The sequence below is a fragment of the Python bivittatus genome, unplaced genomic scaffold (genome assembly GCF_059951505.1).
Source record: "Python bivittatus isolate LINGU-HERP-01145 unplaced genomic scaffold, Pbiv_v1 ctg000220_np1212, whole genome shotgun sequence".
NCBI lineage: Eukaryota > Metazoa > Chordata > Lepidosauria > Squamata > Pythonidae > Python > Python bivittatus.
The window spans coordinates 5,188,368-5,209,356 of NW_028277048.1; the positions used below are offsets into that span (position 1 = coordinate 5,188,368).

General features: G+C 45.1%; 1 long non-coding RNA gene across 1 annotated transcript in view; it reads right to left on the minus strand.

Moving 5' to 3' along the window:
* LOC112541000 (uncharacterized) overlaps positions 1–20,989 on the minus strand; it is a 78,136-nt gene that overhangs the window by 5,850 nt on the left and 51,297 nt on the right. The window contains exon 2 of the long non-coding RNA XR_015795616.1: positions 15,467–15,642. This is a non-coding gene — a long non-coding RNA (uncharacterized LOC112541000). The remainder of the gene's footprint in view (positions 1–15,466; positions 15,643–20,989) is intronic.

Here is a 20,989-nt window from a genome sequence, read left to right on the forward strand (position 1 = left end):
TGCATCTCATTTAGGAACCAAGGACCCAGAGTCTGGAGGAAGAATGGAGAGGCACACAATGCACAATGCTTGAAGTCCAGTGTGAAGTTTCCACAGTCTGTGTTGATTTGGGGAGCCATGTCATCTGCTGGTGTTGGTCCACTGTGCTTCATTAAGTCCAGAGTCAATGCAGCCATCTACCAGGAGATTTTGGAGCACTTCATGCTTCCTTCCGCAGATGAGCTTTATGGGGATGCTGACTTCATTTTCCAGCAGGACTTGGCACCTGCCCACACTGCCAAAAGTACCAAAACCTGGTTCAGTGACCATGGGATTACTGTGCTTGATTGGCCAGCAAACTCGCCTGACCTGAACCCCATAGAGAATCTATGGGGCATTGCCAAGAGAAAGATGAGGGACATGAGACTGAACAATACAGCGGAGCTGAAGGCCGCTATTGAAGCATCCTGGTCTTCCATAACACCTCAGCAGTGGCACAGGCTGATAGCATCCATGCCACGCCGCATTGCGGCAGTCATTGCTGCAAAAGGGGCCCAAACCAAGTACTGAGTACATATGCATGCTTATACTTTGCAGAGGTCCGATATTGTTCTATTTCCAATCCTTGTGTTATTGATGTCATATAATATTCTAATTTTCTGAGATTGTGAATTTGGGGTTTTCATAAGCTGTACGCCATAATCATTACAATTATACCAAAGTAAGGCTTAACATATCTCGCTTTGCATGTAATGCGTCTATCTCATATATTGGTTTCACCTTTTGAGTTGCCATACTGACATAAATGAACATTTGCACGATATTCTAATTTTTCGAGTTTCACCTGTATACTGGGAAAAGGAAAATTCAGAGTTAGCTGAAGCAGGGAAGATGGACATTATAAGGATGTTTGTCCTAGTTTGTCCTTTTTTTCTATCTGCTTTATCTTTTGGGAGGTAAATTCAGGGTTATCTTCTTGGGGACGGGGGCGGGGGGATGCTACTTTATAGTGCCAGTCTATACATGTCACCTTACATTTAGGCCCTACTGTAGGATTTATCTCCAGTATTGCTGCCTTACTGTCTTCAACAGTTTTGCAGCAATAGCTTTATTTGTTGTAGATCCAAAAACAAAATATGCTGTTGTACTATAAAACCCAACACATTTTTATGGCCTAAACATTACCACGCACAAACTGTAGTCTACAAAAGTTGAGTTTCTTAAAAAAAATAAAAATAAAAATTCAGTCACATCCAATAAGCTTATCCTATCATAGCACAAATTGCAAGCTTTCCTATATGTACAAAATCCAACATTACTGTTAATTTGTAGTTCTCCCAACTGTTTGCTCACTTATACAAGTTTTATGGCCTGAGTGAACATTCCAAACATTGTAATAAGGCTGTAAAGAAACCCCTTGCTTGATCTGACTCAAGGCCCATCTACTTTTATATTTGTTCTCGAAGAGGCCAACTACCTGCCTTTAAATACTCACAAGCATCATATGATCCAACCCTTTCAGTCTCATTTCCAAGCTGCTGATATTCAGAGGCATATTGCCTCCAATGCTGGAGAAAATACACAGTCCAACTTGAAGCTATTAGTTCGTTTTCTCTCCCTCCCTTCCACTTTCATTAGCAAGCTGATGCAGTGAAAGATGCTTCCTTGACCAGCATTTGTCTCCGCAAGGAATAAATGTAATACAATTATATAACCTGGATACACATAAAGAGCACAGGAAATTAATGAGCATTATTACTGAGGTCCCCCAGAAAGCCCTCTTTAAACTATCAAGAGGGCCCTCTTATCTCCTGAAGGGAAGAATACCAATTCTGCCCTGACATTCCACAGGGAAGGCTATTAATGCCTTATTAATACCCTCACGGCTTAATAGAATTAGCAGCTGATAACGGGGTATGATTATTCCCCCTTTCCAGACACCCACACACACATACAAGTCAGAAAGTTACTAGCAAGAGAAAAACCTGAAAGACAATGTAGGCTGTTCCCACCTGCTATCTATTAGCACAGCTGATTGTGGGGAAGCTGTCCTGGAAGATCTATTGCTCTAGACAAAGGATGAGTGGTATGTAGTGGGTTATGGTGGGACTGTGTGTGTGACTGTGGGCCATTTGTTTGTGGCTAGTATGAGACTACAGTCCAGGGCATGAGCCACTGTGACAAGAGAGAGATGGTGATGCCAATTCTGGTCTCGGTGGCTGGATCATCAGTGACTTGAGCTTAGGCTCAGTTTTGATTTTATTCTTTTTTTCTTAATGTATTATTATAAATTTTATTCTTTTTTATTATTATTAATGTTAATTTTATTCTTTTGTTTTTAACTTATTATTACAAAATTATAATATAAATCTAAATTTTATTTAAAATTAAATTTTAGCTGGTAAAAAGCTAGGTCTATTTTCAGTAAGACCACATTCATGCATGATCTCATTGGGATGAGCAGATGGATCTGGCATGTATGAGTCGCTCTGCAGTGAGATGGGTGGAAATATAATTCAAATATAAATAAATAAATGTATTACTGAAACTTGGTTTGGTGAGGGCAGCAACACTGCTCTCTCAGAGATCTGTCCTTCCAGGTCTTGGTTCTACAACAGCCACAACTCCAATAGTGGGGAGGGGAGGTGGTACTGATCTTCTGGGAACTTCTATTTGTGACCAAGGCCCTGCTCCAAATGTGGCAGAGTGTCTGGTCTTCATGTCAGGTTGGGCTGCAGATAAAAGTTGGGTATCCTTCTGGTGTACCAGCCATCCTGCTGCCCAGTTGGAACCCTCTCTGGGCCCTTGATCTGGTCTCCAGGCTGATGCTAAAATCCGCTCAAATTTGGTGCTGAGTGACATCAATTTTTAGTACTTGGGGGCTGGATCAGAGAAAGCCAGGACAGACATGGCCTCCTTGGTGACTGAGGACTTCTCCCAAGTAATCTCAGGCCTAACTCACATTGGCCTCAATGATGCGTTAAACTTGGTTTTTGTATCAGAGTGGTTGTGCAGTAATCTGAATACAGAGGACATTACATGTAGCCCAATGCTGTTGTGATGGAAAAATAATAAAATAAGGCTACAAACTCTCCCTCTTCCCCCTCCCTCTCTTTCTGCCCCCCTCCCCCTTGCCCTTCCTGCTGTAAACTCTTTCCTCCATTTCCTGCTCCCCCCTCCTTGTTTTCACATGTAAAACAGGACCAGCCCCAGGCTACTGCATGACCCAAGAATTACTATGTTTCCGCTGCTGAAATAGCCCTCTTAACACTACCACACTAAAACAATGAGAGGGTCATCACCTGTCTGCTTAAGGATTTGTCCAGGGAGCAGCCTCAGTGAGGAGCCCTTTGTTGACAAGGTGAGAAACCACAGGAATTCTATTCTTAACTATCTATTCTGAGTAGCGTAGTGTAGCATAGGAGGATTCCTTGCCTCGGCTGCCTTGTTACAAAAGTGTGGTTTTTGTATCACAATAGAAAACATTTTTCCCCTGTGTAGCACCTATCCAAAACTTGCCCGTGAATCAGATCCCTCAGATTTCCTACCTCTCAACCTGAAAGTGTATAAAAATCTAGAATCTTTCTATTCTTTGGGGTCCTTCTTTCTTGGAATAAAGTTTAAATAAAGTTTTTTTCTCCTCAATATTGTGCTCTTTTCTTCAGCAAAAATTCCATGACACTGTGATCAGATCACTTCCTCATGCAACTAAGATTAACTGCCCCCTGACTTATGCAGGGCTGAGAGATCCATTAGGAGGGTCTGTCCCAGGAACTGATGGATCTGGAAGGTTTCTGGGGGGCATTTGGGGAGTTTCCCAACAATTTGGCAGGCAGTTCCGTTGATTGCCTGGTTAGCCTCTGGCATCAATCTGGCTCTGACTGACCCAGTGTAGCCTCTTTCTGTACACCAATCCTAGGGTATGCCTTGATTTACTGAAATACTGTGGGAGATGACATATCAGAAAGGATACTGTGAGAAGGCAGAGAGAAGTGAGGGCCTCAAACGAACCATGTTTGCTAGGGGAGAGCGCTGTGCACCATGGGGCAGCCTTGGGGGGGTGGCAGGAGGGAGGATGGGCAGAAGGCACACTCGCACCAGAGTGGAGAGGGGCGGCAGGAGGCGGCTGTCGGGTCAAGTGGGGATTGGAATGTGTATTGCGCTGATTGGATTCGGAAGTGGAATGTCTGCGGTTTTGCGGTTAATTAGCGGCGCTCCGGGGCGGTAAAAAAGGTGAGATTGTGAGCCAAGCCCTCGTAGGAGGGGGAGGACAGATAGGGGGTATAAAAACCTGTCAGACCTTGCTTCGGGGTTCCTCCATTGCTGCGGGAGGGACCCACCTTTGCAAACGTGCCCAATAAAAACTTCTGTCTACTGGACAACCGAACCCGTGTCTGTCGTTTTCTGACAAAATTGGCGAGCCAGCCAGGAGTCCTCGACGTGGACCGGACTGTGGGGAACCGGTGAGTAATCGGCCGTAACACCCCGTTGAGGTGTCTCCCGTTTTCCCCGGAGTCGGGTCCAGGACGGGACTCCAATCGCCAGTCAGACAGAAGTAAAGAGGAAGTCGGCCGACGAGGAGACCTCCGGGAGGTCTGGTGAGTACAGCCTACCCATAATCTCGGGGAGATTAGCGTGGTTACGAGGCGTTGGACGCCGCAAGGGGACAGAAGAATCCGGGACCTTCTGTAAGGTGGGAAACGTAGTCAGGAAGGATGGGTAAGGCGCAGAGTAAGAGTGTAAGGCCAGGGGCCAATGGGAAAAACGCAGTAGGGGGAATCCCCACGGATTCTCCATTAGGACAATTGTTGCAACAGTGGGAGACACCCTGGTTGTGTCCATTCACCAGGGGTCTGGAAAAACCGACCATGATAACTTTGTGCACTAAAGAATGGCCAAAATATCCACTAGTGGACCCCGAATTCCCCTACCATTGGGATACTCTTGGAATCCCCAGTAATTACTGGGTGACCCAACTAAAAAACTACATTGTGGAGCATAAAATGTTAACACAGGAACCCTATGTGGAAGTCTGGTTCCATGTTCATTGGGAGGGGCCTCGACCCAAGTTAGCCAAAATTTTTGTCCAAAAAGAACAGGAGGATGAGGAGGACCTCTGGCTGACTAGACCTCAATGGGGGCCGCTACCTCCTCCTCCTCCTCCTCTTCCTATCGCTCCCCCACCGGCGCCCCCACCCTATCCCGGGCTGCGGAAAGAGCTGGACCAGCTGAACCAAGACATTCAGAACTTGCCCTTTATTCTAAGGTCGGCCAGTGCCTTCCCCGTCCGGGAAGTCCCGAACGGAACGAACGCACAGGGGGTGGCCATCACCAGTTACGTAACGATTCCCATCAAACCCAGTGAGTTGAGGGAATTAAAAAGGACCCTCCCTCGTATGCAAGAGAACGCCCATACCGCCGCCGAACAATTGGAACTTTTCTCGGCCCGGTGGAATACTCCTGGGGGAACTGAATTACATTTTAGCCCACCTCTATACGCCAGAAGAGAGGGGCCAGATTCGGCGAGCTGCGCTCGGGGCTTGGGAGCGAAGGAATGCAAATGTCCCAAATGCCCCGGCCGCAGATACTAAATTCCCTCTGGCAGACCCAAATTGGGATCCCAATAATGCTGAACATCGGGAGAACATGAGAGGAGTTTCCCCCTGTACGACTAGGGGGGTCATGGTTCCCCAACCGGGACCCACGGGGAACCCTTGGTAAACATCACGGTGGGTCCCACCGGCGAGGAACGGCAGTTCCTCGTGGACACCAGAGCCTCTCGAACATCCCAGGGATTGCGAAATCCCGGGGCGCATCGGTATCGGTGATGGGGGTGGGAGGCTCTCTGGTCAAGGCAGACGTACTGGAGGAAGTGAGACTGGAGTGGAATGGGAAGGAGGTAACTGCAGATGTGTTACTGATCCCACAGGCGAGAGTGAACTTGCTGGGAAGGGATCTCATGGGTAGTCTAGGAGTGGAGTTGTGGAATGTGGAACAGGCAGAAAGGATGTGTTTGTTGCGGGAGGCGGACGTGGAGGTTGTGAACCCTGAGGTATGGGCAGGAGAAGGGGGGGCGGGGCGGTTTCGCATAGCCCCAATTAGCATCCCCTTGAAACCAGGGGTGACGGGTTTGCGGCAAGCCCAATACCCGCTGTCCCGGGATGGGAGGCGCGGGCTGAAGCAACAACTGAGATGGACGGTGCTGCCCCAGAGGTACACCGAGAGCCCCTCTTGTTTGGACAGGCATTGGAAGAGAAACTCCAGGGGTTCCGGGCCCCTGGGGGTTCTCGGGTGCTGCAGTATGTGGATGATTTGTTGGTGTCTGGAGAGAAGGAAGTAAAGGTGAGAGAAGACTCAGTGGCTTTATTGAACTGGTTGGCTGAAGAAGGATTGAAGGTGTCAAAAGGGAAGGTCCAATTTGTGGAAAGGGAGGTCAAGTATTTAGGACATGTACTCCGGAAGGGCGAGAAGTTGATTGATCCTTCTCCCATACAGGGGATAATGCAGTTGAAGCCCCCTCATACTAAAACAGAGGTGCGGCGGTTTCTGGGTCTAGTAGGATATTGCAGGCTATGGATAGATGAGTACATGAGCAAGGCTCAGTTTCTGTATGAGAAGTTGAAAGGATCATCTGACAGGGTAGAATGGACAGACAGGGACACAGAGAAGTGGGGGGAATTACGAAGGAGCCTGGTGACGGCCCCGGCTCTGGCTCTACCGAACTTGGCCCTCCCCTTTCACCTATACGTTACAGCCCATGGGGGAACTGCCATTGGAGTGCTGACTCAGAGACGGGCTGGGAAATATCAACCAGTGGCCTTCCTGAGCAAAGCCCTAGAACCGGTGGTGAGGGGATGGCCGACTTGTGTGCAGGCAGTGGCTGTCGCTGCTGTGCTAGTGACAGAAGGGAAAAAACTCACTTTTGGGAGCCCCGTGATTGTCCATTCACCCCATCAGATCTTAAGTGTGCTTAGTCAGCAGGCGGCTGCTTGGATGACAGAAGGGAGGATGTTGAAATATGAGACAGTTCTCCGGATAAGTCCTGATGTGGTGGTAGGAACAGACAGGAATTTGAACCCAGCGGAGTTTCTTGCGGGGGAGTGGAAAGAATGGGAGCCGGCAGAGCACGAGTGCTCCACCCTGTTGCAGCTGCAAACAAAGACCCGGGAGGACCTGCAGGAGGTCCCGCTGGAGGAGGGTGAGGTCTGGTTTGTGGATGGGTCTAGTCGAGTAGAGCAGGGACAAAGGAAGTCAGGATATGCGATAGTGGCGGCGGAGGGAGAGACAATAGAGAAGGGGGCACTACCAGGGGATTGGTCGGCTCAGCTGTGTGAAGTGCACGCTTTGAAACGGGCACTAGAGTTGGGAAAGGGAGTGTCCCTCACCGTCTACACAGACTCGCGATATGCCTGGGGAGTAGTGCACATTTTCGGGAAAATTTGGCTGGAACGGGGTTTACTCACAGCTGCTGGAAAGGGAAGGTTGCAGGGAGGAAGCAGGTCATTGGGTTACAATTGAGGGGACCCCAGTAGTGAGCCGTGCTGACATGAGTCGGATGGTGGAGAAACTGCACGAAGGGTCTCACGGGGGGTGCAGGCTTTGGTAGACACTGTAAAGCTGTGGGAAGGGCCAACGGGGTGTTGAAGCAACATCTCACCAAACTGGGATTGGAAACAGGGCTACCTTGGACAAAGACACTTCCGGTTGCCCTGCTTCGAATGCGGACAGCCCCTCGCAAGGATGTGGGAGTCTCCCCATTCGAGCTGATGATGGGAAGACCTTTCCTGGCTCCAATGGGAGAGCCTATCCCCGAGCTAAAGGATGCCTTCCTGAGAAAGTATCTCCTGGTACTGTCACAATCTCTCTTATCTTTAAGAAAACAGGGACTCCTCGCTCAGCGGCCCCCCTTGCTGGAAGACCAACACCCCCACAAGCCAGGGGATTGGGTCCTGATAAAGACGTGGAAGGATGAGAAACTGAAGCCGTCTTGGGAGGGACCATACCAAGTTCTCCTGACAACTGAATCAGCGGTTCGAACCCGACAGGGGGGTTGGACCCACTACCATCGGGTTAAGCGAGCTCCCGACCCCCAACCGTGGACTGCCCAACCAGGAGACGGACTCAAAGTAAAACTTAAAAGGAACTGAACTAAGGCAGGGGAGGAGATGAACAACATGAAGGCTTGCATCCAGGTTATTCTATTATGTCACTGCTTAGATGCTCTACAGCACAGCTCTAACAACAATTTTTTTGTAGAATTGGCACAGACAGCTTTGAACAGCACAACTTTTTGTGTGGGGCAACTCTTGACTGTGAAGGGTGTCACCTCCACCTGTTTCTTTGGAATACCCATCAGTTTGGAAGCATTGAAGAATGTTACTCAGATAGCGAATATTGATATCACTGGGGATGATCCCCCGTGGGGGGGGATGTTCTATCATTTTGGGTCTTCTCCCACTCCAAGACCCTGGACTAATCAAAGGCAAATAGCTCTAAATCTCTTGGGGATAACCAATGCAACTCAATGTGTATATTTCAACAATACTCAGAACCGTACCCACCCACTGCCCTCAAAAGGTCCTGCTTTCACTTGTGGAGGGATCTATAATATCCCTTACGCCTCAACCCCTCTATACCTACCTAAAGGTTTCTTTTTGTTATGTGGACATGAAGCTTACACCTATGTTCCAGCCTATAGTTCAGGGGGCCCTTGTGCCATAGGGCGCCTGACCTCTCTATATGCCCTGCCTCCAATACAAGCGCACCCATCAAAAGAAAAAAGAAAAAGGGAGCTGCCATCTGATTGTGAGAGTGATGTGACACTCTTGTCTGAAACAGAAGCCATGGCTCTGGCCCTCTCCTTAGTAGGGGTTCCTGCACTAAGTGGAAGGGCTTACCTGGACCTAAGGAAGGTGGCCTGCCTCCTGGCTAAAAGTGTCAACCTTACATCCTCTCTCATTGCAGCCCTCACTGAAGAAGTCACTGAGATCAGGAGGGCGGTCATTCAAAATCGGATAGCTATAGACTATCTCCTATTAAGGGCAGGACAAGGCTGTGAATCTTTTCAAGGTCTTTGTTGCTTTAACCTAACCAACAATAAGAATTATGTTGAAGCAAAACTAGCCAAGTTGAAGACCTTAGCCTCTCGCATATCCGAGGATCCAGAGGGATGGAATTGGTCGTGGCTCACTAGTTGGTTACCTAACTTTGCTTGGTTAAAACAACTTTTTGTACTAGCCATTGGTTTCATTGCCTTACTGGTCCTAGTATGTTGCTTAATGCAATGTCTCCCTGCTTGTGGGAATTACCTGTCCCAGTGTGTGAAGCCCCGGGTCCGGGACGAGGGAGCAATCCTGTTAGCCAGGTTTGAGGCCCAACAGAGGCGTGAAAAGAAAAAGGGGGGATTGTGAGAAGGCAGGGAGAAGTGAGGGCCTCAAACGAACCATGTTTGCTAGGGGAGAGCGCTGTGCACCATGGGGCAGCCCTGGGGGTGGCAGGAGGGAGGATGGGCAGAAGGCACACTCGCACCAGAGTGGAGAGGGGCGGCAGGAGGGAGGAAAGACTGCAGGCAAGAGGCACGTTCGCTCCAGAGTGAAGAGAAACGGCAGGGGGCGGCTGTCGGGTCAAGTGGGGATTGGAATGTGTATTGCGCTGATTGGATTCGGAAGTGGAATGTCTGCGGTTTTGCGGTTAATTAGCGGCGCTCCGGGGCGGTAAAAAAGGTGAGATTGTGAGCCAAGCCCTCGTAGGAGGGGGAGGACAGATAGGGGGTATAAAAAACCTGTCAGACCTTGCTTCGGGGTTCCTCCATTGCTGCGGGAGGGACCCACCTTTGCAAACGTGCCCAATAAAAACTTCTGTCTACTGGACAACCGAACCCGTGTCTGTCGTTTTCTGACAATACCTACAGCAGCAATGGAGGAGGATCAAACTGACTGCCCATGGGTACGAGCTCAAATTCAAGGCTATGCGAATAAGGGAGGGGAGGTATCATTACTTTCCTATTATTGCTTTGTTTAGGACAATGAACTCCCCCCTCAGGGAAGGATAACCTGGAAGACTTCCTGCCTGGGAAGTGTGACTGTTTTGCACAGCATTTTGCCAATAAGGTCACTCAAGATTTGCTGAGTCTTGACGCTTTCTGGGCAGAGTTCCGTGTAATGAATGGGGTATCATTTGGCTTTGTTATCTGGGACTCCTTTCGGCCTGTAGACTTTGAGGAAGTGGATAGGGTGCTCTCTATCCTGTCTCTTGCTACTTGTAGGCTTGATCCATGCTCCTGCTGGTTCCTACATGGGGCAAGGGGTGGTGTGATGCGCTGGATCTGGGAAGCTGTTAAAGCCTCACTTGGGGATAATCCCAGCAGCCTTTCCCCAGGAAACTGTGGCGCACCCCATCCTTAATACATTCTCCTTGGACAGGCAAATGGACCATGAGGGAGATGGGCCCGAGCCTGTTCCCAATGAAAGAGGGCATGTAAAGAAAGTTCAGGCAATGTCTGAGTTCAAACTTTGTGTTTAGCCAAACAAAATACAATTATGGCTTAATGATGTATGAATTTGGCCAATTAACTGTATTAGTAAACTCATTCTACTTCTTTTTGTAGGAGCTAAAATTACCAAGGACATTTCAATGCCCTAACAGCGACTTGCAGTCAAAGATGTGGTAGTGTTGGGAACCAAATCCTCACATGCTTAAAGAACTAGTGCCAGTGGGTCAACATTTGAGGGCATCTCTCAGATCAGTTTTGCTCACAGTGCTGCTTTAATGTTTCTAAAAAATGCTACTTACAATAAATATCATCTTCGGTTGCTAGGACAGTTAATTCAGCCATGGCTGTTATTATCCATTTAATTTATACCACACCTTTCCTTCATACAGGATGATCAAGGGAATTAACATAAGTAAAATACCATAACATAATTAAACTATGTATACTAAAATATTCAAAACATTGTAAAAACAATTCAAAAGGCCTGTTTCGAAAGGTGAGGGCAATGCATTTCCTAAACAGGCAAATGTAACAGATACTGCAGTTCCTAATGGGATGTGTTTTGTAGCCTTAGACGTGGGGGACAAGCCCTTCTTCTTCATGGGCTTCTGAAAGTGGAAATAACTTTCAAAGGGCTTTTCCTACATACCTTAAAAATCTAGGTATATTCATAGTGAGAGAGAGGCCATCTCTTAGATAGTCCAGCTCTCGGCTTATTAGGGCTCTGTTTGAAGGTTAGGCCTAATGCCTTCAATTGTGCCCAGAACACAACTGGCAGACAGGACAGATCTCCATCACCTTCTTTCTGAAACTTCTGGTGAAGACTTCCCCCTCCCCAGACCACTGAGGAATCACTGAAGTTTTAGAATTTTAGTGTAGTTGTTATGATTGTGACTTTACACTATTGTGCTATCCTTGGTCTCTATTGGTTTTTTATGCTGGTTTTATACCTGAGCACTTCCATCATTGAGTAATTTTTCTGGATGCGAGGCCCTGTTCATTAAGTTGGCCTCTAGGAATCAGTTGGGATTGTTGCTGTTGTATCAGCCTCCCTGCTGCATAGCAACTTCCCTGCCTGAGCTCCTTCACTTCATTTCTGGGTTGGCAGTGAAGTTCCCCTGACTTATGGTTCTGTAGGACTTCATCTGCCTTCCCTAGGAATGGGGTCTAAGGTACCTCGGGAGTTCATGGCCACCATGACAATCATGGACCTATCCCAAGTCATCCAGAGCCCGATGCAAGACAGTAGTCACACTCGGGATTCGGTGTTCCTTCAGAGCAGTGGCTATGTGATCTGAACTTGGGGGAGCTTTTGGTGTCTCCCTTTTCATGGTCATATCACGCCCTGATTTCCATGGGATTCTCTAGCACCACTACCCACTGCAGGGAGGCTGGAACCATTAAATTGGTCTGCCCCTGGTGACTGATGGACCTAGATGGGTTTCAGAGGGAGCTGGGGGTTGTTCCTGTTGGTCTGCTGCACAGTCCATCTGAAGCCTTGGTTGCCACTTAGAACAAGGAGGTGGCTCAGGCATTGGATAGGATCACACCCATGCAACCTCTCCCCTCTCAGGTATCCTGTCACTCCCTGTGGTTTACAGAGGAATTGAGGGAGATGAAATGAGTCTAGAGTGTTGTTGGCGTTCAACCAAGGACAAACTCAACCAAACACAGCAGTAAGGGCGGCAAAGCAGCAGTACTTCTCTGCCCTTATTGCATCTGTAGACTGCTTCCCCCAGCTCTATTTCAAGTGACACAAGCCCTCTTGGGTAATGGGGGTCTGGGGAGCCATTTGCAGGGGTGTGGAGGAATTTGCTCAGCATCTGTTGGACAAAATTGCTTGGATTTGCATGCAGTTGGATGCCAGTTTTGTTGCCAGTCCAGAGGAGATGCCTGGGGTAGAGTCTTGTCTGGTTATCTGGAAACATTTGAACCTGTTGGACCTGGGGAAGTGGACAGAGCCCTCAGGATTGTGAGCTCAGCCACCTGTTCTTTAGATCCATGCCCCTCCTGGCTGGTTAAAGCGGCCCAGGGGATGTCATGTGAGTGGGTTCTAGCAGTGGTTAATTCTTTCAGTGAGGGAACAACCTTTACCTCTTGGTTCACCCCCTTCTCAAGAAGCCATCACTGGACCCCACTATACTGCACAATTTTTGTCCAGTATCTACCCCCCCCCCTTTTGGGGAAGGTGGTTGAGAAGGTAGTTGCACAACATCTTCAGAGGACCTTGGATGAAGCATATTATCTGGATCCCTTTCAGTCAGGATTCAGGCCCAGGTATGGGATGGAAACAACATCGGTTGCGCTTTTGGATGATCTGGCATGGGCGTGATGGGGGTTGTGCATCCATCTTTGTCCTACTTGACCTCTTGGCAGCTTTCGATACCATCAACCATGGTATCCTACTGGATTGGCTCAGAGGATTGGGGGTAGGCGGCATAGGTTGTGCTAGTTTGCCTCCTTTCTTCGAGGTCGATTCCAGTCAGTGATGACTGGGGAGGTGAGGTCCTGCCCTCGGCCTCTACTATGTGTAGTGCCACAGGGTTTGGTGCTCTCTCCTCTCCTTTTTAACATCTACATGAGGCCGCTGGGTTAGCTCATCTGTCATCATGGGGTGAGGTGTCATCAGTATGCTGATGACGCCCAATTATACATCTCTGCCCCAGCAGATTAAGCAAATTAAGTGTCTGTATGTACTCTCTAAACCTTAGATCTCCCTAGGTGAGATCTAAACCTGATACATAAATAAATAAATATTCAGGCATAAATTATAATTTATTTAACCATGGTTGACTTAGTAAACCACCATTGGCTAAATTTGCAGAATAACCTATACGTTCTTTTATATAAGACAAGATTGGCAGGATTCATACCCAACTTGCTAAACCAAACCAAATAAACCACATTATGGTTTTGCATTTTGTGTTAGCCAGCCACTATGGGCAGTTGTCTATCTGTTTATGGAGTAAGCTAGCTCTTGAAAGAAAGAAGTATTCTGATATTGACAAGAGCATCTGTATGTCCAGCGTGCTCTGAAATTTAATGTTCTCCATTACTGCTTTCCAGCAGAGGGCAGTGCTATACCATCTCCATTTTTTGCTTGTAATAAGAAAAATGGTTTACATTGCCGGATGCCCTGGAAAAGAAAACTATAGACAATTTAAGCGGTTGGACGAAATCAGAGGTTCAGAAAAACTGCAGTCCAGAATTTTGATCATGTTTCCTCTGAGAAATCCAAGCCAAACATTCAGATTTATAATTTCTTATATGTACAAATGTACCAATCAGCAGAATTGGGAAGTATTTCCCTTGAGGCAAGCTGGATTCCTGATGACTACATGGACATGTCCACGTTGTTTTCTTAAGGAAAATACAGAAGTGATTTGCCACTCCCTCCTGTTTTTTTGTTTTTGTGTCTAATCTACAGTAGTCTAGTCTAGAGCACTAGAGTAATTTTTCTTCCAAGAACTAATCAGGTCCTGCTTAGATTTTTCCAAGATCAGCCAAGACTGTCTGGTAATTTCTACAGATAATGCATGTCAAAAATTGGACAGCTGCACTAGTGCTGAAATGATAGTTCCTAATCCAACTTTCATTGCAGTTTTGCTATTTGACAGAGATCATTAGAGTGGCCTCCTCCTCCTCCTCCTCCTCGGCTTTTTGCGCTAACAATACTAATTTCTTTTCCTTCCTAGCATTTTTCCCTCAGGTGCAGGGTCTTTTTTTTTTTTTTCCGGATCAACCAAATGTTGATCCATCAGTTGTGAGAGGAATTGATGCCATCCTGGGCTGAGAGAGAGTGACTAAACGCTCCAGCAAATGTTTTGGTAAAAAAACTGGTGGGAGGGAGGAAGGAAAGGAGAGATTACATCCTTTAGGGAGCCAGAATTCATTTCCTTTACAGTCAAAGTTTATGCTTTATAGGAAGCAAAGAGTTTCATTCCCATAAGACATAAACATAGAATTCTTCTCTAGCAAAGTTTTTCTACTGCAGTTGTGTCATTTATATCTTAATGTAAATATTCGTCTTTGTGTGTTTTTAGGAACATTATGACAGCATCCCTGTAATCTCTCACATATACATATTTCCTCCTCCTTGTAACAACTAAGAGAGTCTCTCTATATGTGGACAAGGCTTAATATTTAGCTGTACAAGATTTGTGTGTGGTGCACATACAGAAAGACAGACAAGTAATATGCAGTTTCTTTACGTACTGCTAGTCATCTGAAATGTTCACCTACAACATTAGAAGACAAGCAGAAAAAAAAAGTTTAAAAGTACTGCAGGAAACTTTTTTATCAGAGTGACTGCTGTCTGTTTGAGTGGCTGCTCCAATCATTTTCCCAGGGCACCCCTCAGAAAAGAGCTGGCCTCTTCATATCAATTTGCTTATATACATAGTAAAAAAAAGTGTGGGCAAAAAAAAACCTCTGGAAATTTTTGAAGTAGAAAAACAAAAGGAATCCTGTTTAAACATTTTAAAATGGAATCAGGATTTTTTATTTATAAGTGAATATGTAAGTGAATGATCATTTCCAAATGAGACTCCTTAATTCTGACTTCTTTTTTTTTTTGCATGTTGTACACAAGCCCTTTTTATCCTTCCAAGTGCTGACCCAGACAGTTCTTCCTCCACACCTGAAGAAACATTTTGAAGGGAAAAACAACTTTGCTGCATCTTAATCTTGTTAATCTTTTAACAAGATTGCTCTTGCAAGCTAACTAGCTTTGTACAGTCTAGACCGTGTAATCTCAGTCTTCCCAATTGTTGTCCTTTTAAAACACAGACTGTTTTTTTCAGATTAATAGAGTGACAATAAATGGATAAGCAGATAATATGATGCATCATATGTATATTTATCTGCCTGTCAGTGAAAAACTATACACTTACCCCCCCCAAAAAACATGGCAAACTTTACCCTAGAAGGAAGCAATGTAGCAATCAAACACCCCAAAGTCATTTGAGATCTAGCAATAAAAAGTGCTCTGCTCACCTCATCTGTAGTCACAGCAAGGAAACTGCGACTCTTTTTCATGTCCTCTTCCAGCCTGATGAATTTAGTATTCCTTCCTTTCGAAGATCTCCCAGTTCACCAGCTAGCAGCCATTACAGCTGCAAAACTCCTGAGTAGGCAGGGGGCTGAATGAAGGAAGTGCCACCTCCTGAGACCTGCAAGGGAGAAGAGCAGCAGAAGACTTAGAAGATAAAAACTGGCTTTTATTGTTAATATTCTGAGTTTCTTCAAATCAAACCTAGAAGATCCATCATGTGATAGCTTGTGGATGCACGCACAGCAACAAATCCTGGTAGCACATTAAACTAGTGTGACTCTACTCAATTTTGGTACTTTAATCAAGGATGAGCAAATCATAGCTAGGATATGTGAACAAGCTAGTGTGACACAGTTAAGCCAATTTCCTTCCTTTCATACTGCCACACTCTATATTACTGTATGCTACTGACGCACAGTGGTATACAGTAATATAGATAGACAACCTAACAAGATCACATCAAAACAAATACAAAGCATAATAAATTCATTCAAACCATCAGCTGACCTAACGATTCAATCCCATATGTTAAGATATGAGGTAAGCATCTCTATGACCAGATCTTAGCTAAAAGCTCTTCCAAATAGTGTCATTTTACAGCTCTCCTAAACGTCAGGACCAATAGTGACATCTGGATTTCTGGTGGGAGGCTGATCCAATAAGTAGGTGGCACTATAGAAGAACATAAATTTCTTTTTCTCTTCCAAATCTCTTGTAGGAGAAGAACCCTCATTATCCCTTTGTGGCATGAATGCACTGGATGGACAGGATCCAAATCAAGCACATGGTCCTGCAGGTACCAAGGTGTCAAGTCATATAGAGCTCTACAGATCAAAACCAACACTGTGAATTGTACCTGAAGTGTGTATTTGGGAACTAATGCAGAGCCTGGAAATGCTACATACAAGTAGTGGCTTGGGACCAGTGGTAGCTTGCAAATAGCCTTCAAAGACAATTCATGCAGGATGCTCTGTAATAATCTAACTAAGAGGTGACAAGGGCATGAATCACTGCTAAGGTCTCCTTCTCTAGGAAAGAATGCAACTGGTGCACCAGCCAAATCTGGGCAAAGTCCCCCTCCCCCAACATGGACTATTCAGGATTGTCTGTGAATCTAAAAGGACCCCCAGGTAATGGACCTGCTCCTTCAGTGACTCCCATCCAGAATCACTACTGGAGTAGTTATAGAGCCAAATGGTTTCTAGACAAGTAATCTCCATTTATTGTTTGGAGGTGGAGATATAAATATGAGTATCCTCAACATGGATGGATGATCTCTCTCAGCAATTTCACATCAATGATAAACAGCAGAGGAGAGAGGGAGAAAACCTGCAACACTCCACAATAGAGTAAGTGACTGGTAAATCTTTCCTCTCCCCATTACTGGCCTGGAGCTGCCCACTCAGAAAGGAGCAATACTATTGAAAAAAAGGGCCCCTGATTTTCAATCTTTGCAGATGACCTAGAGGGCTACCATCTATATACTACTAAAAGTCTCATTGTATTTATCTGTTTGCCTGTTTGTACCCTCAAGTTATCCCAAACGGTGCATTATACCACAACAATTTTTGAATCAAGCTACATAAATGATCTGAGGAGCCATCTTGCCCCTGTTATATCAGCCCGCCTCACTCAGTCTGGCAGAAGGGCCATGTTGCAGACCCCACCAGTCAAGGAATTTTGACTGGTGGGATCTAGGAAGAGGGTCTTTTCTACTGTGGCTCCCACTCTGTGGAACAACCTACCTCCCCAGGTGCGGTGTGCCTCATGGCCTTCAGGAACGGTGTGAAATCCTGGCTATGACAAAAGGCTTGGGGGCCAGATGGGGGCTCATACCAGTGGAGGTGGCTTGGGGGGGTAATTGATTTTGCCCCCTTGTCATCTTGAATGTTTTTAGTATTTATGTATAGGTTTTGTTTTTACAGTTGATTTTTAATGGATTAATTAATTTTAATTATTTATGGGGTATTTTTAACTGTTTATGGGTTTTTGATTTTAATTGTGAGCGGCCCAGAGTAACCCGTTGGGGGAGATGGGCGGCATACAAATTTAATAATAAATACATAAATAAATAAATTTGCTAACTTAAAGAATGCATAAAAAATCCGGGACCCATAACTCCTATGGAATTGAAATTTCCACAATGTTCAGACCAGTTTTATTCGCAAAGTTGTGGCCAAGCAAAGTCAATGGGGAAGCTGGCAGGAAGCCAGAAGTTGCTCCTGCTCCCACTGTTTTTTTGCTCATCTGTGGTCATTCTGTTTATCTGTTTAGGTAAGTAAATATTAACTTATTAATGAAGTTGGTTTGCCACTACAATTATTTTTCTATTTATAATATATACTCTTCTTAGATGATCACGAGACTGTCCAGCATTGGGGTAAAAAAATATATGGTCAGTCTAAATTTTAATGTTCATTCTGGTCACATCAGACTGCACTACCTTTCTGTCAAAGAATGACCCAATGGGTCACAGGGTTGCCTAGTAATTTATATATTTAACTTTTGATGTTTGTTCATCAAAACATCAACTTTTTTTCATCCAATTAGTCACTTTAAGACCTGACTAGAGTAGAAAGGCAGGAATGAATGAATGAATGAATGAATGAATGAATGAATGAATGAAATGAATTGAATGAATAACAGTCAGTTGATACTTCCTTTTAAAAAAAATTGAATCTTCACTCATTGAAGTTACTACTCTCTTTCTCTCTCCCTGTGTATGTGTGTGCATATACACATGCTCTGAGATTTGGAGGTCATATGCAATGCATAGTACACTCAGGGATAAACAATCCAAAGGCAAAGTTCCAGATCCAACTTTAAGTGTTCATGCCTTTTCTTGTTTTAAGACTGTCCCACCCCACTCCGCTCCCCCAAATACAACCTGCTTCCCTTCCAGTGATATCGGTTTATTGCCACATCTCTTGGTGACATAATTCCAGTAAATGTATAGGTTCAATTATGAAAAAGGAGTGAAAATTTATGCTTGAATTTATGAATTGGGATCCTCTAGGTTCATGCAGATGCACATGAAAACAGAAATCCACAGGCTGTTGAGATGTGTGTTATCCTCCAATGACTGGAAAAACCAGGAATAAGCTTGGAGAAAATTTCTGAACATTCTGAATGAAGATGATCCAAGGGAAATAATTATTCTGCTAGGTGACATGAATGGATGGGAGGGGAATGAGATTACAGAGTATAGAAAAAAGGATTAGGCCATTTTGAGACCCAAGAAAAAGAATGAATGAGAGTGTGACGGTTTGGCATGTATCTGCTTAGAAAAAGTTCTGTTTGTTTTGAATATATAGTTTTAGTTTATTCTTTGCCATACTACATGGCAAAAGAATGAATATAAATCTCAAAGCATGATTGTTTGTGATGAAAGACAGAGAATTAGGGAAGAACACATGGACAATGCAAGGTTATAAATGTGGGACAGGACATTTTTTGACTGTGTACATCTTGGGAAAAATACACATGGAAGAAAAGGAAAGTGGGAATACTGCATTGGTTTGCTTCCTTTCTATGGGGCTGATACTAGTTGGTGTTAATTGAGAGTGAAAGGTCCCACACCTGACCCCTATTATGTGGGGTCCCACAGGGTTCAGTACTCTCTCCACTCCTATTTAACATCTACATGAAGCTGCTAGATGAGATCATTCATCACCATGGGGTGAGGTATCATTAGTATGCCGATGATACCCAGTTATATCTCTGCCCCTGGCGAAACAAGCATTGATGTCTTGTCCTGGTGCCTGGAGGCTGCGGGAGTCTGGATGGGGAACAACAGGCTTCAGCTGAACCCTGGCAAGACTGAGTGGTTCTAGGTTTCGGGGCCTTCTGGATCTGGGAATTTACCATCTTTGGTACTGGATGGGATCACACTATCCAGACAAACCCAGAATGCAACCTGAAGGTCCTTCTAGACTCTCAACTCCTGCTTGAAGAGCAGGTGGCAGTCATGGCTTGGAAGGCCTTTGCACAGCTTTATGTTTTGCGCCAGCTGCACCCCTTCCTAAACCATGAGACTCTACTTACTGTCACTCATGACCTGGTCACCTCCAAAATAGATTACTATAACACACTCTACATGGGGGTGCCCTTGAAGATCATCCAGAAGCCTCAGCTGGTGCAGAATGCAGCTGCATGGACAGTTATGTGTGCCTATAGGATGATACACGTTACACCTCTGGTTCACAAACTGCATCAGTTGTCGGTTTTCTTTTGGGTGCAATTCAAGGTGTGGCTTTGACCTTTAAAGCCCTACATGATATGGGGCCAGGTTATTTGAGGGACTGTCTCTTCCCGGTTACATCTACCCATCCCATCAGGTCCGGCACAGAGGTATGCTCTGGGTCCCGTCTGCTAAGGAGTTCCATCTGGGGGGGCCCAGAAGATATGCCTTTTCTGCTATAGCCCCTGCCCTCTGAAACATCATTCCCCCTGAAGTGAGGTTAGCCCCATCTCTCTTAGCCTTTCAGAAAGCCTTGAAAACATGGTTCTTCCATCATCCCTGGGGATCCCATGGTGAGCTTGCAAAGTGGTTGTATGAGGCTAAATGATGGTTGTTCCCTTGCTGTCTTGGGGTTCTTTTATGTTTTTATTCTTTTATGTTTTTGTGTTTTATTTTTGTTACTATTTATGTTTGATGTTTTTTATACTGCAACATGGTTTCAATCATTATTCTGCTTGTAAGCCGCCCAGAGTAATTTTTTGTGAGATGGGCAGCTATATAAATTTGCTAAATAAAATAAGTGAAAGAGACTAAAGTAAATACTGCAGGAAGAGAAAGACAAACTCTGCTTAAAAAACTATTAGTAGATAGATTAATCTCCCACAGAATGAATGGCATGTGGACATGCAGAAAGAGGATGCGAAAATGGCTTGGAACAGAATGAAAAGAATTACATTGCAGAGTGCTATAGAAATGTATAGAGTTACTGTACCCGAATAGGAAGTATAAAAAGGAAGCTTGATGAAAGGATGAAATGAAAGAGACTGAAGATGAGGAAAAATGCATAGTGTAAGAGAATGATTGCTACAAAAATTAGGATAAAATATACTGTATATTGTGAATAGGAAGAAAATATACCTGAGCCAAAGAGAGCAAGAAATGATTAAAAGAGGCAGAGAAAATGCAGGGTGAATGGAATTAAGGATTAAAGTGATAAAATTATCTGAGATGAAAATTGAAGTGAGGGAAAACTGGCATTTTAGAGATTTGTATGGGAATGATAATGATACTTCAAAGAGTGGAAATAAACTGAATGTTGTAAATGTTTGCGTTCAAGAAAGGAAGTCAGAAATGCCATGAGAACATTTAAAAATGGTAGGTACTGATGGTATTACTACAGAAATGTTCAAACATGGATGTGGATTGTTTATAGAGTGGCTGTGAAATTTGTTCAATGTGTGTGAAGACATCCATTCCTCTCAGCCCTTCGAGATAGGCCAGAGTG